Here is an 11,374-nt window from a genome sequence, read left to right on the forward strand (position 1 = left end):
TTATCTTTACATGTATAACTATTCATAAACGTAAATTCTCAAAGTCTCGCAGAAACGGTGATCTTTTTCGCTTGATCCGAATTGTTGGCACGCGGGCAGTGGCAAGGTTATGAGATCCCCTGCGTGAAGAATTAACGACGGCATTAATTCTATGCACTCGTAACATAAATTTCCCGAACACACGCTCGCTCTCATCGACCAATGTCGGCCACTCATGCGCTTAACTTTTTCTGGACACGTAAGAGTCACCGCTTGCGAACTTCACACCATAAATAACCGTGAAGAACCCTCCCCATGGACAACCACCCTCGTTGTCCTCATCATCCTCCTCCTCCTCCTCCTCTTCCTCCTCTTCCCATGGACAACCACTCTATCTGAAAGGATGTTTCGTGAGCCTTCTTCCTTATCTTGAGAATCACTAGCCGTAATCACCGAACTAGTTAAACTATCTTTTTCGCTTGTCGAAAATCCTCCTCATAATCGCCTCGAATGCGCAGGATTCTCCACGATGGACGACGGAAAGCAATTAAGAGAGCATTTCGACTTGGGTAAGAAAAGAAAGTTTTCACGCATTAGCGTGATTGCGGAGGATTCTCTAGAGGAGGGAGATCATGAAACATCCTTTAAGACGGGGTCGACATTTACCACTTGAGACTTTCTGTTAACGTTTAAGAAAAATGACGCCGCGGTACAACCGTTACGCTCCGTGTTTAACTATCGTGATCGCCGCTTTAAGTCCCTACCATGACACATTGATTAATAGTCGCTTTTCATGAATGTGTGTTGTTTAACCTTTTTTTAATGTTGTACGCTTTTGCGTGTTCAAGTCGATGCGCTTGTTATGCAAACCGTCGGAGCATTCGAACGCATGCACACTTGTTTCAGCTATACGAGGGTCGAGTCGTGGAGTGTCCAAAGTCCGAGCGGACGCTGTAAATGTTAGAATGTTGTAAATCTTTTGTAAATGTTGTAAATGTTGTAAATCTTTTTATAAATAAAACGAAACAATCGTGATTTGACCGTGAACTTCGAAATTTAAACAGAGACCTAGTAAAAACAATGTGGGAAAACAAAAACGCTCATTGTAAACAATAGAAAAAGTTAAACAATACTCAAGTTACTCTTTAAACAACGACAACGGTGTTTAAGAAAATACGTAAATATGTTTTAAACAAATGACTCAGGAGGTACCCATCTAGCAACGCCGATGTCAGCTGAAAAGCATTCAATTTAAACAATAACATATTATTTACATGATATAGACTTTTAGTTAAACAGCTAACTCGTTATTTTAAACACTATATGTATCCTGCTTTAAACATAAAAAGCTTGACGCTTACACGTAGACTCATGTTGAGTTGAGAACTTTCATTCGAACGATGACAATATGTCTTCCTCGCGACAATGACATATATTTCCCTTTTTGCCCTTGGGATGGAGGGAAAAATACCGCCCAATCACATCACGCCTAGTCTAACCTCTATGCATACAACCTGCACTTTTTTTGTTTGCCTTCTCGATCGCTGCTTTGTTCTTTACATCTTCTACTTCTTCTTCGCCGCCTTCGCTTTTGTTCTTCATTTCATTTGGTTTTGTACGATTTGGTTTTCAATCGATATATTATGGAGAGTTTTTGTGGTATTGCTAGATTCAACGGGAGGGAAGAGTGCTAATGTTCACGCCTCGACTTCTTGGGAAGAGTGTCGGTCTATATGCTTCCGCATTGCGTGGGCATCCACGGCTAAAGATTTTCGACGATACCGTGAATGAACCGCAGGTCATATCACCCGAAGCTCATCACCGTTGATTAATAAATCGGATATGGGACATTGGTCGAATTATCTCGCTCGGAGGTGATCGCTGGGGTGAGATGTATTCGAACGTCGCTGAGTCGCTCAATGCTTGGATCAAGGAAGCTCGCCATTTACCCAGTGACGAAAATGGTCGACTCCATAAGGTCTCGCGAATGTTGATTTACACTTAACATTTAGTATTACCCTTTAAACATTCTCAATCTTTGTTTAATTACACTTTTCTCGACTTTTAAATATTAATCATTTCGCTTTATTTAATTACAATAATGTTTAAACATGTTGACGAATTATTTAACCATCACTCGCCTTTTGTTTAACCTTATTTGCCGTGTTCAAGTTGATGCGCATGTTATGTAACCCGCGTGAGCAAGCGACCAAATGGGAGACCTACTTACGCCCGACATACATTCGGGTTAGAGATCATTGTTGAGGACACTCGAAATCTTCGTGTTGGTCGTCGTGTCGACGATCGCTACGAAGTGATCGACCAATGCAAAGAACTCCGCGGATCTCGCCATCGAACTTGTTCATGTCGACGGTGGCAAGTTTATGGTATCCCTTGCAAACATGCTTTCGCAGCAGAATAATGCGCATGCACACCAACGTACATCGATTTATTAGCGGGATACTTCACCGCCGACAATTACAAACCGGCATACAAGGAAGCTATATTCCCCATACCCGACGACGACAGCCTTCGACTGAAATCGTGAGCTTTCGCTTTATGCACCCGCGACTAGAAGGCACCGGGCGGCCTAGACGAAAGAGGATCGAGTCGCAGCGCTTTGATGTCCGCGAAGTTACATTGCAGCCTGCCGCCAAGGATCCGTCACAATCGACTTTATCTTGCAATGAAAACTGTCACGACTCAGGCATTGTTAATAAACCGACGATGATAGTGGAAACATTGTGTATTTATAATCTAATTGAATGTATTTACACGGAGACATTGTTATTTTTAAACGGATACACTCGTAATTTTGAAATATTTCAACCGATGTTTAAACGATATATGGTATATTTAAACAATGAAACGGAAATGTACACAACTACAACGTAAATTAAACAATGAAATGAAAACCGAATGAAATTTAACCCGCTTTACAATTCAAAAACAAACAAAATTTTACATTAAGATATACAAGTTATGTTCTTCGAACACGAAAACAATGAATTGAATTTTGTCCAGATTTACATTTGAAAAACAAAATCGACAATCGATATACAAGACATGTTATTCAAAAAAATGTAATTTAACCCGCTCATGACGACCCCCTTTGTCATGGACGCCGGCCGCCTCCCTCCTTAAGTATGCGGTAACATACCGTAATCCGAGGTAAGGAACGCCTCGTCTGCGGTAGTCGTAACTCTCACCCCACGCACTGCTCGATAAACCGCATGACGAGACGGCGCAATCGACGCTTCCTTGTTTTTGGCGTGAGTTTTCGTGTCGCGCACGAGCGGGTACTTTTGTTGCCGCCGACCGCTTAACTCCATATCGACACAAAGGTCGAATAGATTCCACTGCCGAGATATGCAAGTCGAGATTAGAATACCGATTTAAATACCAAACTGTATATTAATCGGACATAATTAAAGAACTTACCATGTCCAACGCTGTCCCTTATCGCACTCCCGGATACGAAGAATAATGCCCTGTATTCTTGTTTATCATTGTCCGAGACGACGACATGGAAGTGGCCATTCATGATTATCGGGAGGATGACACTTTGAACTTCACGCAGTCATGCGACAAAGATCCCCGATCATAGCCATAATTGTGTCATGTGCGCCGTCCCCGCTTTGACATAAACAACAAGAAGCGGTCTCGATGATGGAGGCGCTTCTTGTAAGGATATGGCTCTTTCGCTCAGCGACTTTTTGTATTATGCATACGAAAGCGCCCATCACATCATCGCTGACCATCTCCTTCCCCTCAAGCAGCAGTATAACCTCGTCACAGGTGAGGCCGACAACATCATTCTTCCACACGACAAAGGCCGAGGTTAAACGATAATGTATATTAGAAGACCATATTGTAAATATTTAAATGATATTATCAATTGTTACATGATATTATATATAATTAAACGGTAAGGCTAAAAACTTAAATGATAACATAATGGTATTAAACACTATTAGGTAATAGTTAAACACTATAAGAAACTCTTTAAACAATATCATAAAAACGTTACACTTACTCCGTCCATAGAGCAGCTGAGGAAGATCCTCATCAACTCCCTCGTCAGATTTGTTAAGACGACTCGTGCCAACCCATTTCTTCTTCTTCGAATAAAAAGCTTTCCGAGCCGTCCCCGTCCAATTTTTGATTGGCCTTGATTATCTCTCTCGCTGTTCGGTCGGGGTCTTCATCAAGATCTTCCTTCGATGCGGGACGATGGCGACAGCATCAACTGCAGACACATCCTTACATTGTTGTTCTTGTTGTGGGATTGTGTCTGGCTTCGATGCGGGGACGACGGCGACAGCATCAACCGCAGACACTTCCTTACATGGTTCTTGTTGTGGTGGGATTGTGTCCTGCTTGGCTGCGGTACTGTCGGCCACGGCCACGGCAACGGATTCGACGATCTTCTCAACCGTGGCCATGACAACAGCATCATTGGGAGACACACCCTTAACTTGTTCTTGACCTTCAGGGATTGTGTCCATCTTTGATGCCGCAATCTCGGCAGCCGGTTCCACCGGGTCGACGATTTCATCGAGAAGAGAGTCAACGACCTTCTCAACCGCGGCAACGGCCACATCATCTACGATGTCCTCCACCGTCATGGCCATGTCATCAACGGCGACAGACTCAGTAACAGCATCAGCCGCCGATGGTGTTGCTATTGTTTCATCGTCAGCCGGCGGTGGAGACAGAGGCGATTGTTCTCCTCTTTTTCGCAAGTCTCTTCGAATGTGGCCGCCTTTGAATGACCTTCCCGATGATGTCGTCGTCGTCAAATCCCGACGCCTCGCTCGTCCCGGTGCTTCGGGTTTCTTTTCGAGGGATGGCGCAATGGCTGCAGAACGCCCTTCCAGCGCCCACACGAGCGACATGCCGAGGAAACTCGGTCATCAATATCCGGCATGCCTCGCATAAGAGTTGCGGTGACATCTTCGCCCTAATGTCACCGTGGGGCCGCCACTGGCCGGAGGGGCCGCCATGGTCGGGGGACCGCTGCTGTCGTGGTAGGGGGTTGTTGCAATCGCCGGGTAGGGGAGGGCTCTCCCGGCCGAGGAATGCGCGTGCGCGGTGGGTCGGAAGTAGGAGAACGGGCGCCCGGCCACAAGCACGATAGAGGCCGCCTCTCATCCCCGCCTTCGAGCAAGTGGTTCCGGAGCAATGGCATCCATCCGCTCGGTTGGCGCCAACAAATATTTCTTTCTTCAAAGATTCACGGAACCAAATTTCGTGAAACTAACATATGTAAACCAAAACAATTTCACTGAGATCATTCATTTTAAACTATAAAAAAACTATATATTTAAACGTTATAGAAAATAATTAAACAGAGAACAAAATATTTAAACAAGTATGAATAAGAGTTAAACGGTAAATACTAAAGTTAAACGCTAAATAAAAATGTTTAAACATTAAAGACTTATGTTAAACATTGTCCATGATTTATTACCTCTTTTCCATCGAGCGATGACAAGCTCGCTTTTCACCGTCGCTTGCTTCCGTAAGTACTTTCACCGTAGCACAAAGATCCTTGGGATCTCGCCGAAACGGACTTTCTTCCCCGCTCCGCCACCAGAAACCGCACGCTAAGCGCGACCGAGCAACCCTTAATGTACCCTCGTGTCGGTCTTCTTCCCGGCGCATCTATCTTGCACTCGGGCGGCCGCCAGGAATATCCTCCATAAGCCACTTGTGCGCCGCTCGCGCCCTACGCGTATCGCCCCATGGTCGGTAGATCATCGACGTAATCAACGATCCAAACTCGGAACCGAGCATGATGTATTTGGGAAGAGGATCGTCCCCCATGAGGTACACCATCGAGTTTGACAAAAATTATCTTCTTCTCCCTCTCGTCGAACAAGTTCCACCGTAGTGCTCTTGATGGAGTCTCCGTGCTCTTCGTAGGTCTTTGATAGATACCGCCCTTCGAACCGACCGGTTTTCTTCTTCCGAAAGACCACCGCGCCGCCATCGCAACGCTGTACTCAAGAACGAGGGCCACATCTTGAGGTCTCGAAACTCAAGCAGCTTTTCCCCGATCCTCGAATTTATTGGTGCGACCATCGCATCTTTGCAAAAAGAGAATCAAGAAGGGCCCTCTCTGGTATATGGCTTCCACTCAGATAACGCCGCAAACGGTGTCCTTCGAATAATCTCCCAAAGTGTCGAGGGGTCATGTTAACTTTCAATTCAGCTAAGGTCTCCACAACCGGTGTCAAATAGCAACGCCCATTAACTAGGGTTGACCGCCATAATCACAAGCTCGCGATAATAACAACACATTCAACATGCAGATTGACAAAAAGTTTAAGCGGAAATATAAGGTTTTAAACGGTAGAACTCTCGCTTATTAAACAGAGATATAAAAATGTTAAACAGAGACCCATTTTGTTAAACAGAGACGAGAATACTTTGAACAGTAGACAACAAATGTTAAACTCAGAACATCTCATTTCTTAAACGCCAACCCTCATTTGTAAAACTCGCAACCATATCAAACGAAACGGGAAATGTACATTATAAATATTACACAAATCATAACAATCGAAAAAAACTATTTCGATAGTGTATACATACGAAAATGCAAAACAAAAACAAAACCCTAGCCGAGATATCTCCCTCGCAGACTAACAAAAACCCCAAATCGAGAAATCCCCTCGCAGACTTCAATATCTTCCAACAAAAAAACAGAGCACAAAACAAAACCGAAAAAAATCTTTCTTTGTAATGTAATCAGCTTAACATAAAACCATACTCAATACCTTAGATTGCAAACTCGATGAAATGCCAACTAGTCAGCTGGGGACTTCTCCTTCGAGATACCGTGGAAAGGGAAAAAGTCGATGAAATGCCAATTCATGTAGGCTTCACGCAGAGAGACAACTTCGGAGACAAACTCGAAATGGAAAAGTCAAGACGTGAGTTGAGAAAAAAGCAATTAAACGGCTCCAATAAATTGCCTCTCGGGTTACCCCTACGGAAAAACCCCCACTTCCTCTCAAATCGCCGAGATGGTCGCAGCCCACGACTCCCCATGCAAGGGCATTTTTCGTCCAAAAAAATTTGAAACTCACTCCGCTCACATCCGCTATGTGGTTTGGGGGTTTGAAAAAAACATAGACTTTTAAAAAGGAGGGGGTTTTTTGGGGATTGCAAAACTAACGGGGTGTTTTTGGCAATTTTACAAACTTAAAGGGTTTTTTTGGCAATTTCCACTAAATTTAATTTATCGAAAAATGCTAGGACATAAACATACAAAAGATGCAACCCCCTCTATTACCTACCAAACCAGATTACAAGATGCAGCCTTTCACTCTATTACCTACCAAACCGGATTACAAAAAGAATAGATTAAACATGCCTGAAATAAGGATTTACAACCGCATACATCATAAACAAATCTCCACAAACAATAATAGAAGTTAGAGTTGACTCATGATTAAAAAAATCAAAGCATATCAAAAGGGATTCATAAGAAAAACCAAAGTGACTACAAAGAATGAAAAAGAAAAATAAAAGATTACCAAATTACGCAACAAGTGTAACCGCTCATTGTCAACAATTATTGTTTAATGGAATCATGAAAATAGTTCAAAAATTTTAAATTAACTAAAGCAACATAGTTAAAAGACACTGAGTTCTAGAAAGAAGAAACCCCAAATTCTAAATAAGCCATTTATGATAAAACAATGTTTTATTTAGAGAATCAAAATCCATTTTTGAAGATAGCAGCACAAGCAAAAGTTCTACAAACCAACTTCTAACCCAATGGACTGCAAAACCTACATTCAAAAATTAGCACCGTTAAATAATAACCTTACAACTTGCAATTAAATAATTTTTTAATAAGTGACTTATGGTTACATAAGAGCCATCGTCAACAATCCTCACGAACAAGAAAATTAAATTTCTTATATTAATTAAAACAAGTTTAAAATACCTCTTTCAAAAAAGTTAAAGTTCTAAAAAACCCCATATGCGCAATCACAAGCTCCCCAACACAACATCTGCCTCATTGGTAACTACAGCTTGAACTCAGAAAAAAATCAATGACAGACACAAAACGGCTTATAATGAAAGATTCGATTGGTTATATAAGATCCTATTCAATACTTAAGAGCTAGCAAATCCCAGGATTCTGGGAGAAAACCGTGCTAGCTTGAAGAGAACTCACAATTTGTCAACTGAAATGAAAATCCCTAGGGAAAACATTAATAAAAATACTAATTTCTAGTGTCCCAAAGTTATGAAAAAAATTTGAGTTATACACTGATTCTTAAAAAACCACAAAATATATCAAACATACAAAAACTACATGCAGTGGCATTATTTTTTTTATTTTAGTGCCATGAAATCCCCTTTCAAAAATACCATGCATATGATGAATTTCCAATTTCCCATGATCTAACCAGTTATTAATTTATCAAACAACACCAAATTAAACCAAAGTACTATGCGGACATGATCAAACAAGCTAATATATGAAACACAGATCAAATCTAGCTCAAATATGAAGTGATCCAAAAAGAGCTACAAATAAAAACAAATTGGTGATTAGACTCTCCATCATGGACACCAACTGAAAGTGTCTAGAATCCATGCTACCAGATGCATGTTCCCAAAGCAAAGGTAACACCTAATAAGTCCTATCAGCTAACCACGTCAAATTGTCGAAAACTCTATTAAAAACACCAAGTTCAAATATCTTCCAACAAACTAAACGGCCATACAACCTTCAATGAGAAAATCCAATAAAACCCATAACATGAACCAAAGAATCCTCAACAAACTCGAGATGTATATCTAGATTATACAATATAAAAAGTAGTATCAAACATAATCTATTGATGCTTGTCAATAATACTGTTCAGGGTCCATTAAAAAATAACAAGCCATTGATAACCACGGACAAGGAGTACAAACAGTTGAATAGATCGTTAGAAAATCACAAAATGAAATTATATTATTGCACTGACACAAAACCCACTTTCAAAAAATAAGAAACCCCAAATTTAACAGCCAAACTTATGCCACATTGATAATCCCAGCTCACGTATAAAAATGGCTGCAATACATAAAACCAAAATGGATTGGGAGCGATGATGCTTCGTCTGGTGATTAACAAAGTCCCCTTCAGAAAGGGCAGCAATAAAATCATCAAAAATAAATTATAGAAAAATCGTGCTGTCTTGCCTAAATTATGAATAGCATCCTTTTAAAAGGCATTAGCTTCCATAGTAAACACCATGAACTTCTGACCTAAGACAATTTCCAAAATGGCTTCATCGAAAGCACTTTTTATGTGGCCACATGAAAACCCTCTTAAGAAATTCACACACCGAATATACAGACCCCATAAGGCAATTTCCACAAACCAATGATTTCTTACTTTTCAAAAAAAGATCAAAATGAAAACAACAGCTTATAGAGTGCACAATTTGTGTAGTGACATAAAACTCTCGCAAAAACCAAGCACCAAACAACGAATTTCCATTTTCCATAGTCCAAAAATTGACAATTTATCCTGCAAAGGTCAATATAGCAAATAAAAAACAGAACTAGTTCAATTTTGAAGTAATCCAGAAGCCCTTTTCCAAGAAATCAATCAGATAAATCCAGCAAAAAATTGACAGTCTCTTGAATCCTTACTACGCAATGTAAGATTCTTAACATTGCAGCTCCTTCAGTAGCAGAAAATAGGCCGAAAGCTTTTCACAGAGTTAACCTAAAACCATCTCTTAGGAATTTCAAAGGACCTCCATTTCACTGCACCATAAAAATCTTAAAAGAGCCACAATTCCTCCATTGAAAACCCAAAATTAATATAAAAACATTCAATAAACAATAAAATACTGCAGCATCGTCATATAACCCACAAACACCACCTTGCCATGAAAATTATTAAGTGAGACCTGTGGTTACATAAACCAGGATCAAACAAAGCACACAACTAGAAAGACAACAGATGACCTTCAAGCTATTAAATCGATGGAAAACACTGCTGAAATTTGAACTTATACGGGCATAGAAGGAATTCCATCTCTTGCCATCTGCACTGTTCTACAAGTCCCATAGAAAGCACGCAGCAACCCAAAAGAAAAAAAGAAATTCAAGTTATCTCACTCAATTTAAAATAGAAACTAAACCATCTACAAAAGATGAGCAAAGATTGGTAAACACAGATACGCCTGACTGTCACACTCCAATTTCCATAACATAAGAAAAACAGAGCTCCCTCATTAACCATAATAGAACACCAAGTTTACACCATCTCCATTAGGAATGAAAAATTCCAAAGGGTGAACTAGAGGCTTTAATAAAATAAAAAATAAAAAAAATACCATACTGCCAATAAATCCAGACCAATAACCCAAAAATTGATGCACTTCGCAGCAGTATGAGACTCTCATTCCATCTAAAATCATTCCTGAAGCGACAGCATAAAAAACAACAAATGTATCAAAATACAAAAGACAGCTAGTATGGTGAAAGCAAATTTTGTCTAGTCATAGAAAACCCCTTTTGTAGACACTGACAGAGAGCAAAGTTCGACAAGACAACTTCTGCCACATTGCTCGCTAGAAAATTCAAGTTCAAAAAACCACCGAAAAAATCGACATACAAGAAGCTTGCAGTAAAAGTAGTTTATGACAAGTAAAAAATCCACTTCAAGAGATAAGAAACCCCATACTCTCACAGAACAGAAACAATTACTTCCAAATTCTAAGTATAAACAAGATCCTTCAAATAACACTTAGAAGACAAGTTGCGATTTCCCATTGATTGCCACAGTTTCTAATTGAAGTGATCAAATTTATCAAGTGAAGCAAATTTTCACCAATGAAGTATTAATAGAGATGCTTTAATGTTATTGCCAACCATTCCTTTACCAAATCAATGCACTAGAAATCTCACTTGTCTGCAACCTATGTGACCTACCTGCACGACACAGCAAACCAAGTTACAAAACAGAAGCATGTCAAATGCACCAACAGACAACAAATAACTCATTTCATATTAAGTTCATAGTATGGGACTCCCTTGCATCTTAGATCATCCACAGAGCAACACCCTACAACAAAGCAAAGGCAATAGTTCAAATCATAGATATCAACCCAAATAGAGCACCAGCCAATGATAATGGCTTCTAAAATAAAAAAATTCCTATCCAGCCAAAGACTTGATAACTAAAATTAAAAAAAAATTAATCCATGAAGAACTACAAGATTTTCCACCCAAACCATTTACATCAACAATAATTACCCACCCCAAACAATGGAGGCAAAGAAGATAACTCCAAATGTGAGCAAACTGAACAAAACACAGCATAAATAGCACCTTAAGAGCAAAAGCTAAATGAAAGCAAAGGGGA

The sequence above is a fragment of the Dioscorea cayenensis genome, chromosome 18 (genome assembly GCF_009730915.1).
Source record: "Dioscorea cayenensis subsp. rotundata cultivar TDr96_F1 chromosome 18, TDr96_F1_v2_PseudoChromosome.rev07_lg8_w22 25.fasta, whole genome shotgun sequence".
In the NCBI taxonomy this organism is placed as follows: Eukaryota; Viridiplantae; Streptophyta; class Magnoliopsida; order Dioscoreales; family Dioscoreaceae; genus Dioscorea; species Dioscorea cayenensis.